The following is a 15,493-nucleotide window of genomic DNA, read 5'->3' on the forward strand; positions in this document are numbered from 1 at the left end:
TAGAGAATTGAGAATTAGTAGCAATTAGTTTATTATTTAATCTTGAATTACACACAATAGGACATTTGTTTAGACAAGAAAGATGAATTCATCACTATACTAACTCTGAAGCTATTCCCTGAAATTCTTTTCTTAGAGTTCTTGACCATTATCCTGCCCAGCCATGTGTGATTTCTTTTTGCCATTATTAACATTCTGACTTGGCTTCACTATGTCACCCTCTGCCTGACTTCCACCTCAATCAGATTTATTAGCTGCAAACAGCAGTGCTGTCTTCATCAAATCTGTCAAAGGAAGCAAGAGCCAAAATGTTTCATGCATTCTTTACTTTTAACCTCCCTGTTGTGGCCTTACCATTACTAACATGTATTTTCACAGCCACTTTCTTTTTCTGTGAAAAAGCAAACCCAGTAATATTAAACAATTCAACCACAAGTAAGTTATTCTAGACCTATTTGAAAATAATTATTTTTATTTCAATGGTCAACATATGTTGAGATGCTTATTCACTTGTCTGAAACAGGTATTATACATGTCATAATTTTATGAAATGCAAATCCTATGTAAAAACAAGTATGACAAAAGATCAACCAGCATTATACTGTCGTATAGTATTAAAACATATATAAGTGTGTGTAATTTAGACTTCACACACAAACATACAACAATTTGAAAGCACTGAAAGAACTCCCTAATGCCTTTAATTCAATCTATTTCATAAGTTATATTTTTATCCGAACCATAGTCATTGGAGTTTGTACCCTTTGAGAAAAGAAAGTGATGGAGAAGAGCTCTGATGTTCATCTACTGAGTTATGCATTGTAGTAGGGACTTTCTGTAGATTATCTTATTGAAACTTATAAAAGTCAATAAGATAGGGATTATAACCTTTATTTTTGGTTTTGGGTCCACAACCAGTGGTACTCGGGAGCTATTTCTGACTTTGTGCTCTCGGGTTGCTTGTAGTGGTTCTCAGAGGACCATGTGGTACCGGGGAACTGAACTCAGGGCCTCTGGCATAAAAAGCATGTGCTTCTCCCGTTGAGTTCTCTCATTATCTTATAAGTAAGAAAATTAGTCTCTGAAAATTTAATAAGTGGTCTAATGTCACCCTAGAACAAGGTTTTAGTGTCTAACCAAGGTCTTGTTTTGTTTGAATATGTAACATACACCCCAAATTAGGTAAGCAATATAAAGTCTTATCTATGTTCCTCTGCATCATTACTTTTCTCAGAAAATATCGAATTCATCATTGTCTTAATTCCTCTAGAGGTCTCTTTTATTCATAATCAAAAGAGAGCATATTTATTTAGAGCTTTCTTATATTGTTTATATTTTTCTTTGAAAGAAAATGTTTTTCAGTTTATACAGATAGGAATTCATTATATTGCACATCTGTAGTATATACAACTTTGTTGTTAATGATACCTTAGAAAGACTATATAATTTTTATTTAAAATTAAAAGTATTTTAAGTATTAATTCTGAGAAACTATCAGCTTATTGCTCATTTAAGTTGTGTTTAAGTTCTCTTATTGAAATTTTAATATAATGCATAATAGTCTGGTTATGTTATGAGAATTTAGCTTTAATTTTATTAAATGCCAAACCAGTTGTTTCAACACTATTGAGTAAGTCATTCTCAATAGTCAAAATAACAGCATCTTTTAAGGTGAGATACTGCCTATATAATTTACCTAACTACATCTGCAAATTTAACTTCTCTTCTTTATCAAATAAACCTCCCTTTGATAACAATAACCTATAGATATATTGTTTCAGATTTCTAGATATTTATTAATTTCAGTTCTGACTTACTTTCCTTAAGTCCCACTAGTTTAACTCCCAGTGCTACAGATAATATTTTGTTTTAATTAAACTCCCTTTTGCTTGGCAAGATGTCGGAAGCATATCAATTAGCCAATTAGTTCTGATCACTGAAGTGTCTCTTTGACTCTGTTCTCACCAGGGCACAGTCTTACAAAGCACCATCTCTTAGGATGAGAGCCTGACGCATCGCTCTGTGTGCTCTTGGTTCCTCAAGGGTTATTGTGAGGATTAAGTGAGTTAACCATGTAAAATTCAGCACTTATGAGCTCGTATTGATAAAGGACTACAAACACATAGCTGGATGCAGCCTGCCACCAGGACAATATGTGTGAATCTTAAGATAGAATTACATCACTATCACCTACATGCTGTGCATAGGCATATTCTTACCTTTCTTTGTGCTTCATTTTATTCTTTTATAAGCCGAGAATAAAAATAGCCCACTTCTAAGGATGCCAATGACTTATTCTGTGCATTTTTGTAAATTTGGAAAAAAATGTGCCATCTAGACCAATGCCTATTAGTTTTATATTCTGGAGGCATCTGTGTGGTTTGCAGTAGGGGCTGCTTCATTCCCAGGCCACTACAGGGGAGTGGAACATAGGCCCCTCTCCCCACTCTGCCATGTCCCTAAACATGGCACAACAGGATATATATGTATATATGTATATATATGTATATTTCCTTATATCCATATTTTGTCTCTGCAGCAAGAGTTTGAAGTGATTTACCAGCGTAAAACAGTCAGAACCAGGTCCAGCACTTATTTTGCCTTCTGCAAGTACTAGATTTCTCCCACCTAATATTCACAGTTTAAATTCCAACCAGTTTTTCCCATTAACTATCAGTTGTGGTACCATCTCTTCTTAAGCTAAAATCCAGGTTGAGAGCTTTTTCTAATACTACTTTTATATACTCACCACCTGTTATAATTATTTGTAAGATGATGTAATTCAGATGAGGACGATTACCTAGACACCCGTACATATTCACTAATTTTCCCTTTGGGACAAGTTTGAGTTGACCCACTCGGTGATTGAAAAGCCTCTGCTGGATTCGAGTTTGTAGTCACATCTGGACTAAATGAACACCTCTGTGCAAAATGAATGGAGTACATAATCAGAACTCTCTTTTCTCCTTAATTATCTCAGTCTCTTGCTCTTTCTTATTTTGAAGCCATGGTTCTGTACTCTGGTTAGAGCATCACCCCTTGTTATGCTCTGGGGACAATAGGTGGCATTGGGAATAGAAGTGGGGTTTGGCCATGTGGAAGGCAACTGCCTTAAACCCTCCACTATTTGTATTACCTCTAGGTATCTTTCTAAAGAAATAAAGTCTGTGATTGCAGCTCACTGTGATATATGTTAGAATTGAAAGGAGCACAAACCAGAGGCCAATTAGATAATGAGTAAAGAATAGTTTCTGTAAAATGTCAAAGCTGCTCAAAAAGGTAAAGGAAAAAAAATCATGAAAAGGAGAAGTTAAGCAGGTTCAAGGCACAGAGGCCTTAACTAATTCTATTCACTGGGACGGAGGATTTGAATAGTAGAGAAGAAGTTAAGAAAGAGTGAATGAAACCAGGTTAGTGTGGGTTACAAAAGTCAAGTAAATAATTAAATGTTGATTCTATGAATAAAACAGCCATGTAACAATTTGTGCTGCAATTTCTATTTTTACAAAAGTAGTTTTGGAGCTGTGAGTATATGAATAAGGTGCATAGGCTAAATTGGAACAAAGAATGATAGTGGTTGGACCCCTCAAAAACGTTGGAAGGGGGAGTGAGAGGAGTTACGATGGAGGTGGATGCTTTGATGTTTTAACTGAATGGTAGTGGGGCTGGCTGACACTTCAGCTGAAAGCTTAGCAGCGCACTCATCATCAAGGACGACTTATCTTTTTTCTTTCATTTTATTCCTTACATCTAGGGTCCTTTTCCTAAAGAGCTGTTCAATTTCTTTTTCAGAAAAGAATCTATTTCCTAAGATGTTGATGGTCTGTTAAGAAATCTCAGACTTTCTATAGTTAGGCAAAATAACTTTAAAGACTTTTTTTCTCTAATAGTCTTACATCTTTTCATATTCATCTCCTTGTCTGTGCCATATGGGACAACTATAAATGTTTAAAACAGCAACTTTTCCAGAGAACAGCCTAAAGGATTTCTCATAATGAAATGCATCTGTTCACAGCACATGGCTTGAAAAAGCATATGTGCAAGGTGAACCTCATGCTCCGTAGATCAGGAACATGACACACGCACTACATAAAATCTATACATGCCTATTGCTATCTTATAGTACAAGTGTCTGCAAATTAAGGTTCATATGCTAAGAAAATTGCCCTGGCTCACAATGACTTTCATTGACCTACCTACAGACACCTGTTCTTGTCAGTAAAAATTGGGTTAGTTCACTAATACCATATGTGTGTATATTTCAAGCCTAGATTCATTGAATTCTGTGGATTATTACTAATCACACGAAAATGTATGTTTTTTTAAATAAATTGCCTATAATCTCTTCAGATTAGCTAGAATTATTTTGAGTATTTTAGATTTTTCTACTTAGTATTCTGAAATATCACGGAAACTTATATTACAGCAAAGTTATAGTATATACTATGAAAGTAGTATAAAATTTGCAAAATTCTTCCTAAGGGCTTAGCAACGAGATCAAAACTTTTCAACTAAACATACATACTTGCCTTTGGATCTTCATTTTTTTTAATTTTAAAGAATAATTTGGTCATTGGAAAGCTTCAAGCACCACCAAAAATGAGAGAGTATACCTTTTTTAGAAAGCAATGTGTTTAATTAGTAAATTGTAAAGGAATAAAATTTTATCACTTTGTTTAGCGAAAAGTATTATTGAACCTGCTTGTGAAAGTTAGGTGTCTTTCTATTTTGACCATTGACAGACACAAAAGAGTTTCCAGACTTTTCTCTGCCAACAATATTAGCAGTTATTTCATTCTTTCTTTTTTCCTCAAAAATAATTAAATTTCAATCTTTCAGTTAAAATATGTCCAATTTTAAATTTTGAACCTGGAGAATTCCATACTTTGGGTTGCAAGCCAGGAAATGAAACTTTGTAAAGGCAAAATATAGGAGAAATATAAGGAGTAGTATTGATACAAATGCCAGAGAGGAAAAGGGTTTCCAAAAATAATATTTTATCAAAAATAGTGCTCGCTCAGTTAAATAAAATGTGAATAAACTGTTCACTGCACTTTGTAACAAGAGTTGTTAGTAAATTTGGAAAGACTGAATTCTTAGTGTCAGAAGGCTAAACCAAAGTGGGTTGATATAGAGATTATCTATGTGATAACCTCAAGTTCTATTAGATGGTTATAGCAAGCCAAAGCCTAACTGACATACCTTGGTAATAAATGCTCCATAAACTAAGTAGTGATGATGATGACAATGAAGATGATAATTTTTAGCTTCTCTGGATACTGGCAACACATTAAACACCTCAATTATTTACTCTTTATATATTTCTCTGATAACTTTCACGACAGTTTCCATTTTTCAGACATACCAGGCATAAATAGGTTAACTACTTCTTGTTCACTGTTTATTGCCTTGCAGTAAGTCTGCTTGCTTTCTTGTCCTACTTCCTTTGTTCTTTATTTTTATTCTATTGCCTCTAGGACAGAGTTATTTAACTCTTATGTTTTGGGTATTTGCTTGTGCAAGAAATTAAATAGTGACTAAAACACTTCATATATGTATAGTAGACATGATAATCATAGAAATCTATTATACTTTATTTCATGAACGAAAGCCTTTTTGTTCACTTTCAATTTCTTGAACCCACCACTTTATCTATATCAACCCTCTCCCAGTTGCTTGGGTGTGTATCCAGAATCCTATTCTTAAATCTTTACTCTCCCTCTTCTGTGCCATGATATTGCCCAATAATCTATGCCCCCACGTGTGTAAGTTTCTTACAGTTAACACACTATATTTGTATTTTCCTAAAAAAAAATGCATTATGTCCATGGCCCTGAGGTGTTTCTGATTAGAATAAATATTGATGAATATGAAATTTTTTTTAATAACCGTCTTCCTCAAGGCTCTGTCTTCTAACATTCCATTCTAGGAACTTTAAAAAAAAAGTTACTGTATATGGCTCTCTTTACTTAGTGAAATCTGTTCTTAAATCCCAGCTTTCCCTGTACATTTCTCCCCTTATCTGAATTTTGTTATAAGCAATCTTCAGTAGACATGATAATGTTGCAAAAGCCATATTGTATTGCTGTGTGTTTTAGCTTTCTCTATAGCCTTCCTGGCCACCCTTTTCACCGATACTTTCTACCTTCATCTATATGTCTTTTGGCTAGAGCCCAACCCTGATGAAGCAGGCTGCAGGTGCAACGCCCTCTCGGTCAGTTACATCAAGACTCATCCCTTTTTCCACAAAGCTCCAAAGTGAAGTTGGCAGTTAACACTTTTTAGAAGCAGTTATTTGATTTTAGCTATAGATCACCCTTTAAGTACTCTACACTTCTTTGGCTACTTCTCTGATTTTAAAGTCTTCTGATTCTCAAGTTAGAAACCTTAGAGAAAGTTATAACCAAGCATCGTTTGTGTCTGTGTGTCTGTGTGTGCTGAATATTGACATAATATGTTGTGTTATGTCTGAATTCTGCCGTCAGCACACCAAAGACACATTTTCAGGAACCACGCTTGTTGTCTGAAGGCAGAAGGCTGGCTCAGTCATCCCATATGCCGTTATTTGAAGAACCTCCTTCATGCAACAACTTAGAGGAAGATTTTTCTTTTATCTTAAGTATGATAAAATAATTCATTATTTGCTTACTAAACAAATTGTTATAGTTTTTAATTGAACTTTAGAAAAATATTTCTACTAAACTTATTTTTATTGATTTGTTCTCACTAAATCAGGTATTGAAAACTGAAATTTTATGTATCTATTATAATTCTAGATACATGAATAGATTTTTCAAAATTAAAATGCCTTGAGTTTTTTTTCTCATCATTATTTATGATGCTCTATTTTAAGCTCCTTTTCCCAGGGTTCCCGTAGATCAAGAGATGTTGAAGTTATTTCAGAATAACAATGTATTTTTCCAGTTCTCTATTTTTATGCTTCAGTCCTGCTACTTGATTTTAATGTTCTAGCCATTTTTCACTACTTTTACAAAACTGAACACTTTTGTTTGTTTAGCACCCACAAATAAAACACAAACTTGAATCCTAGGAACTTTACAGTTAAGTCCAAACCACAACTGGTATTTTAATTAATCTTACATAGTTATCATATTTTAAATAAAATTAAAGCTCTTAGTTTTCATAACTTTATCTTTTCACACTGTTTTTTGTTTAATAAATGTAGTCTGCCTTCTATATCTAATACTCTCCTACATTTCCTCACCATAAGAGTACTGTAGAAATCTGTGAATGAGAAAAATGGAAAAACAAATCAGTGTCAATACTGGAAACAAGTTAACTCTAACATCACAAGCTTGCTCTAACAATGTTAGTAAATATTTACAGTGTTTACTAATATTTACAATGTTATTAAATATTCAAAATTGGGTTTTAAAAAAATTTTTGTTTGGGGACCATACTCTCAGAACTTAAACCTGGTTCTGCTCAGAGATCAATTCTGGCTGTAATAGGTGAGTATATGGGATGTTTGAAATCAAATCTGGGTCTATCAGGTACCTAACCCACTGTACTATCTTTCTGGTCCTTAAAAGAATTAGTTTTAAATTGAATATATCATGAATGTTGCAAACACATTGCACTGGAACCACATATTTTATTTAAACCAAGCGCACTCATATAAGCAAGTCTCACAAACATAACAAGTAAATGACAATGTGATGCCTGTTTGTCAGAATAATTTTTTTTCATAAATTTCATCCAGCCATTAGGGTAGAGTACAAAGAGCTAGATGACATACTTTGCATACAGAGTCCAGTTCTGATCCCTGCAACCTCAAGGTCCCTAGAGCACTGCTGTGAGCAACTCCCAAGCACCCCGTCAGAAGCATGAACACTTTGGTTTTGCACCAAAACACAAAAACAAAAATTTGAATCCTTGGTGCTTTAGATAAGTCCAAACCACAACTGATATTTTAATTCTTTTATCTTATATAGTGATCATATTTTATATAATTTATTTTTTGAAATATCTTGAAAATTTACTCATCTAAAATTAGTAAACATCTCTTAGTCTATACTAGAAATATAAAATTATTATCCTTTTAAAATGATTTTACTCATATGTGGAATATAAAGAAATATAACTGACTCTCAAAAATAACAGAAACAAAGAGTAGGAGACCTGATTCTTAGTGGAAAGCCTGCCGGGTGGTTTGGGGTGGCAGGGGAGGTAAGGTGAAGAGCTACTATAACAACAGGTTGAAGTGGTCACTGTGGGTCAGGACTGGGTGCTGACAAAAGGCGGAGAGGCAAGTATGATAACTTCTCAGAAACAGTTTTGTAAACCACAGCGCTTAAAAGGGGGAGAATAAAAAGGATAAAGGAAAAAAAGTGACTGCCTTATAGGTGGATAGGGGATGGAAACTAAGAACATTGGTAAAGGGAGGTGAAGGGAGATGGACACTGGTGAAGGAATTTGTGTTGAAACATTGTATGCCTAAAACTCAATCATGAATAACTTTGCAATTTATGATGATTCAATAAAAACCCAATATTTAAAAACATTAATTAGTAATGCTCTCAGTTTAATTGGAATAAAACTTACACAAACACGAAGTATGAAAATGTAGGGGAGTTGAATAAATCTGATTCTAAAACAAAAGAAATAAATTGCTTAATACTAACCAATGTGTTGGAACCTTACCCACTAACACTTCTCACTCAAATATAAATGAACAAGGAAACAAAATTTCCCTTACAATGTCATTTTTTTTTTTTACAAAACCATTCTGAAAGAAGTATCTCTATTGACTCAACACAAGTAGTGTTACTGCTTCCTAGCAAAAGACAAATACTGGAATGTATGTGGAATCTGAAAATGATGAATGATCAGATGAACAGACATGTGGAAAGGAAGATGGGCAAAAAGTTAGTAAAGGAGATTGAAAAAACTGAATAAGGGATAATCACAATAGTAAAGGTGTATAAAAAGATTGTTTAAAGACAAAGAAAGCAAAAGAAAGGAAAAAGAAGGGTGGGAACTACAAAGGTGCCAGAGGAAGAGAGAGAGAAACTGTGAGAGAGATGGAGAGAGAAACTTGTATATGTACTGGGAGTTTAATGACAGTATTTGGTGTACTGGTATATCAGTAGCAACCTAGACGTTCCTTTACATTAATTAGCATTTTCAAAATAGCTCATCAGTTTGAAATGACAAACTTTGTGAACCAGCACTTGTTTTCATCTAGTTATAATAAATAAATATGCATTTAAGCACAGAATTGTTCTCATTTCCTGACACTGAGGAAGAAGATCTAAGGCAAAGGCAGTTTCATAATGAATACTGGTGATTCACATGAGCTCCTCGCTCTGTTCACTCACACATTCATATTCTTTCCATAATAATTCAGTAAGTCACTCTCTACCAACCAATTATCAGATAGCCTGGATTTGTCTCTGGGACTTCCTGAACACTTTGAAGGAATAGGTCTATAATCACTTATCTGAATGATTGGTAGGATAAAAGCCAGCTGTATTCAGGGTTCAACATCAAATGATTATTTTGTGTTGTCTCTCTGAGAACATCAAAAGGCAGGCAACACTGGATAACCTGGGAAATATCCCAGTAGATGTCCATTTGGAAAAGCAATTCTGCATTTGTGAAATCTGCATCATCATTTTTTCATTGACTGAAATGACTGTCACTAGTCTATGCACTGATTTGGTTTAAAGTCCCTTCTGTGTTTATCTTGTCAGTTTAAAGGAGTATAAAACATTCACCTTTTCAGAATCTAAAGGCCATTTCCAAATGCCATAGGGAATTTGAAAGCACTAAAATGTCTTTAAAATCTATGCTTATTTTTTGAAGTATCTATCTTAAAATAATTGTATACACCAGGGCTGAAAAATATTTGAGTAAGAGCAATATATGTGAAAATTAAGTATTCAATTAAGTTTTATGGCATTCATTGCACACTTAATTAAAGTAATCTTTATCTCTATTACTCACAGTGCTCAGTTAAAAGGAAAATAGAGGAATATTAAATTAGTGGAATATGTCTCATATCACTATATATTCCAAAATGTGTAAGTCTGAAGTAATTGAAAATACCCTTGCTCTTAAGAGGTTTAAATATTCTGCCTCAGCATTTATAATTGATTTAAAGACTTCATTTCTAGAACCCTCATACCTATGACTAAAAAGTGGAAGTGAGCCATAATTCTGTTAATTCCACCCTCTACTCAAAAAAAAAATGTTCACATAGCTTACACGAAACACAACTAGGCAATCACATGGCAAGAATTCTATTTCTAATTAGGTATTTCCTGCTTTGCATGTTATTATTCAACTCTTAATGAAATGTTTTATATTGAGCAAGTTCAAAATTTGCCTTGCCATATCTCAAGAATTTTAATTGTCAACTGATATACATTTTAAAGACATAACACATTGGTAGGAGAAAAAACACTGCTATTTTTGCGCAATATAAAAATAATAAAAACCTTTTTTATTATTCGGTTGTTACTCATACGAGTGCCACCCTGGAGACCGTCATGCAACAACTGGAATGGGAACTCTTGACTGTAGCTTTGCTATTTAAAGAATATAAAATTATTAGCTGGTATTATAGTGCAGGGGTTAATAGAAAGCCTTGAGTGCAATTGAGCTGGTCTAAGTCTCTAGCACCCTGAGCACAAATCTAGGATTTAGTCGTTATCCCCACCAGATATAAGCCAAAAAATAAAACATTTTAAATAATTTTTTTATTTTTATTTTAATTTTTTATTTGTTTTTCATTTCTCCCACTTGGGAGAAGCTGGCAAGCTCCCTATGGGGTATTCATATCCCAAATACAGTAACAGATATATACATACCTCTCAGAGAGCTCGGCAAACTACTGAGAGTATCCCGCCCACATGGCAGAGCCTGGCAAGCTACCCGTGTCGTATTCGATATGCCAAAAACAATAATGATAGGTCTCATTCTCCCGACCCTGAAAGGGCCTCCAATCCTTGGGAAAGAAGAGTAAGGAGAGGCTGTTAAAATCTCAGGGCTGAGTGTAATAGAGACGTTACTGGTGTCCACTCGAGTAAATCATAAAGAACGAGATGACAGTGATACAGTGATTTGTTTTTCATTTAACGTCATGAGTTATTTGTCATGAATAAGCGAATAATCACAGAATACTGAGTAAACAAAAAGTTTGCTGGTCAAGAAAAACAACACTATAAATATAGGGCTTCTGATTAGCAAGTTTACCTTTTTACCTTTTTTATTATTCGGTTGTTACTCATACGAGTGCCACCCTGGAGACCGTCATGCAACAACTGGAATGGGAAGGAATGGGAGTGAAGATAGATGGTCAGAACCTATTACACCTCCGCTTCACTAATGACATCATTCTAATAACACCAAACATTAGCCAAGCAACACAAATGCTGGCCGACTTCGACCTAGTGTGTGGAAAGGTCAGACTGCAGCTGAATCTCAGCAAAACAATGTTCATGAAAAAACAAACTAATCCCTGACGTTCCATTTGCTCTCAATGGAATTAACATCTCCGAATGCAGCAGCTATGTGTACTCGGATCAAGAACTCAACATGAGGAACAACTTGGCACCAGAAATGTGCAGGAGGAAGAGAGCAGCGTGAAACACCTTCAAGAGCATCGAAGTAGTTGTTAAGAGGACGAAGAAGCTCCGGCTCCAGGCACATCTTTTTGACTCCACCGTTCTTCCTGCACTAACATACGCCTCAAGGACCTGGGCCCTACGAAAACAGGATGAAAACGCTATTTGGGTAACCCAAAGAGGATTCCAAAGAGCTATGCTTGGAGTTCACGTTTCACTCAAGTGAGAGAAGGAATCCAGAGTTCCAACCTCCATCAACGATCAAAAATCAGGGACGCAGTCTCGTTTGCCAAGGCATCAAAAATAAGATGGGCTGAACACGTAGTGCGATTCAGAGACAAGCACTGGACTAGAGCTGTTACCGACTGGATTCTACAGGACGTCAAAAGACCGAATGCCACCCACCAATGAGGTGGTCAGACTCCTTCATCAAAAGCAGCTTTGGGGCAATCCTCCTGGCCCTTGTATGTAACTACTTAAAATGGTCATTCTTAAAACAGTGCTTATCTTTCATTTTGCCATTAGCAGCAAGTACCAGTTTTATTTTGTAATTGCCCTTCAAACTTGATGTGCTCAAAGTTTTAGTACATCAGTAAGAATAAGTACAATGTTTAATTCTATCTTATTATTCATATTTTGAAGCTTTATTTAAACACTGCGATTTACAAAGTTACTTGTCATAGGTTATTTTTTTAATTTTTGTTTTTGATTTTTGGGTCACACCCGGCATTGCACAGGGTACTCGGCATTGCACAGGGTACCCCTGGCTCATGCACTCAGGAATTACTCCTGTCAGTGCTCAGAGGACCATATGGAATGCTGGGAATTGAACCCAGGTTGGTCACATGCAAGGCAAATGCCCTACCTGCTGTGCTATTGCTCCAGCCCCCCATAGTTTTTTTTTTAGCAATGTTTCAATATCAATCCCACCACCAGTGTGACATTTCTTCCACCTGCATTTATTCTTTTAAAACTATACTGAGACTATAAATTCAACATTGTTGAGTATGAAAATAACTATTTAAACTATTCAATTGAATATGTTTGCATATTATTGAAAAATAAGAGGATCAATGGTTGTAATTGTATAAAAAATATTTCTTGAACTGGCATGCATGAAAAATAATTTATGCTGATACAGAACTAGATTGGAATCCCAGCTCTTATATTAATCCATCTGTGATTAGGGCAAATTCAATTTACATCACTGTTATGAACCACATAGTTTTTGTTTGTTTTTAAATTAAAACCAGCGATGTTCAGTACTTATTCCCAACTCTGTTCCAGAAATCTACTCCTGATGGGATTCAGGGTACCATATAGGGTGCCGGGGATCAAACCTAGATCAGGGGCTGGAGCAATAGCACAGCGAGTAGGGTATTTGCCTTGCATGCGGCTTACCCGGGTTTGATTCCCAGCATCCCATATGGTCCCCCAGCACTGCCAGGAGTAATTCCTGAGTGCAGAGCCAGGAGTAACCCCTGAACATCGCCGGTTGTGACCCAAAAAGAAAAAAAAAAAACCTAGATCAGTGGTATGAAAGGCAAATGCTATACCCACTCTCCTGCATTTTTAAGCTGTAAAAGTACAGGTGATTATTTTTCCCTAGAATGGTTGCCATTAGGATTAAATGAGGTAATATGCAAATAATTAACATATCACTTCTTAATGGTTCTTACAGGTTAGAGGCAATTTTTCTCTTTTTAACATTATTTCGTTTGGAGTGGGGGAAGGTTATGGCACTCTCAACATTGCTCAGGGACTAGCTACTTCTGGTTCTGTGGCTGGGGCTGCGCCTGGCAGTGCACAGGGATTATGCAGTGCTGAAGATCTCACTTGGTCAGATGGACGAGTGCCTTAATTCTTGTACTCCCTCTCCAGTCTTTAATATTATTGTTCATATTTAAAAACATGCTATAACTTTTTGAGTATACCATGAACTCTGTATATCTGAAAGTCTGCTACATACTTTATTTTTTTTAAATTGTTAATTTTTTTTATTAGTTTATTTTTAATTAGAGAGTCATCGTGAGGGTACAGTTACAGATCCATACATCTTTGTGCTCATGCTTCCCCCATACAAAGTTCAATAACCCATCCCTTCACCAGTGCCCATTCTCCACCACCAGTAAACCCAACATCCCTCCCCCCCTCCCCAGTCCCGTCTCCCCCCACCCCACCCTGCCACTATGGCAGGGAATTCCCTTTTGTTCTCTCTCTCTCTGATTAGGTGTTGTGGTTTGCAATAAAGGTGTTGAGTGGCCATTGTGTTCAGTCTCTAGTCTGTATTCCGCCCGCCTCACCCTTCCCCCACATGACCTCCAGCCACATTTTATTTGGTGTTCCCTTCTCTGAGTTACCCAGAATGAGAGACCAGCCTCCAAGCCATGGAAACAATCTCCTGGTACTTATTTCTACTATTCTTGGGCATTAGTCTTATAGTCTATTATTCTATATTCCACAGATGAGTGCAATCTTTCTATGTCTGTCTCTCTCTTTCTGACTCATTTCACTTAGCATGATACTTTCCATGTTGATCCACTTATATGCAAACGTCATGACCTCATTTTTTCTAACAGCTGCATAGTATTCCATTGTATAGATGTACCAGAGTTTCTTCAACCAGTCATCTGTTCTAGGGCATAGCAACCCATTAAGCAAACATCATGGTTCTGTTTTTTCAGATAAATGAAATTGGCCTTTAAAAATTTGGGGGCAGGAGCGATAGCACAGTGGGTAGGGACTTTGCCTTGCATGCGGCCGACCCGGGTTTGATTCCCAGCATCCCATATGGTCCCCTGAGCACTGCCATGAGTAATTCCTGAGTGCAGAGCCAGGAGTAACCCCTGTGCATCACCGGGTGTGACCCAAAAAGAAAAAACTTGAAATACCAGGGCCAGATTGATCATACAGTGGGTAGAGCACTTGCCTTGCATGAAGCTAACCCGTCTTCAATCTCTAGCACCCCATACTCACTCTTAACCTAGTCAATAGTGATCCCAGAGTGCAGAGCCAGAAGTAATTAATGAGCACTACTGACTGTGCTCCCACAAAAAAAGAAAACTGAGGAAGAAATTGGAATATCTTGTTCAAATGCATCAGGTCTCAAATGGTGGGTTATGTTTTTTAATTAAATATCTGAATTTGTGTCTAGAAATATATGACTTATTAATTTAATTCTTAAAAATAGAAAATTTGATTCCAAAATCATCCACTGTGACAAGTGAATAAAGTGATGGTTAATGTCTTCATTATGATTTGAGTATCTCAATTTGGGAGACAAATTATGTTAGGTGCCTTTAAAGACAAAGAAGCACAATTGCTGTGTTAACACCTAAAGTTAAAAGGAAATTCTGTAGCCTGCTAGTCCCCAAGCTAATGAACTGAGAGGAAATATATGGTGCCCAGGGAGAAAAATGCAGATTATTGGGCCAAAGAGAAAGGACAGGGAATAAAGTACTTGCCTTAGGGCCAGAAAGCTACCTTGCATGTGCTGACCCAAGTTCTATTACTGACACACATAAAATCCTGAACCCCAACAGGTATGATTCTTTTACACAATGCTGGGAATACGCCTTGATCACTGCCAAATGTGACCGTATATCAAAAAGAAAAGAAAAGAAAAGGAAAGAAAAGAAAAGAAAAGAAAAAAGAGAAAAGAAAAGAAAGGAAAAGAAAAAAAAGAAAAGGAAAGGAAAGAAAAGAAAGGAAAGGAAAAGAAAAGATCTGTAGCTAGTATGGAGACTCTGTGAGCTGCTCAGAAAGGCAATTATCTATTAATTTTGAAATCTATTCTCTGAAAAAACTTTTTCAATGACTTAGAGATTTTTTCTAATTTTATGTATACTGCCAATAGATTCATGCTTATATTGGTTGATGTCTGCTATAGAAAAAGGGAAATG

The 15,493-nt window shown here is 35.8% G+C and overlaps 1 protein-coding gene across 11 annotated transcripts in view; it reads left to right on the forward strand.

Annotated features, from left to right (window-relative positions):
- The window catches only part of MAGI2 (membrane associated guanylate kinase, WW and PDZ domain containing 2), a 1,445,467-nt gene that overhangs the window by 995,255 nt on the left and 434,719 nt on the right, over positions 1-15,493 (forward strand). The gene's annotated exons all lie outside the window — the stretch shown is intronic.

This window comes from Sorex araneus, chromosome 1 (genome assembly GCF_027595985.1).
Source record: "Sorex araneus isolate mSorAra2 chromosome 1, mSorAra2.pri, whole genome shotgun sequence".
Lineage (NCBI taxonomy): Eukaryota > Metazoa > Chordata > Mammalia > Eulipotyphla > Soricidae > Sorex > Sorex araneus.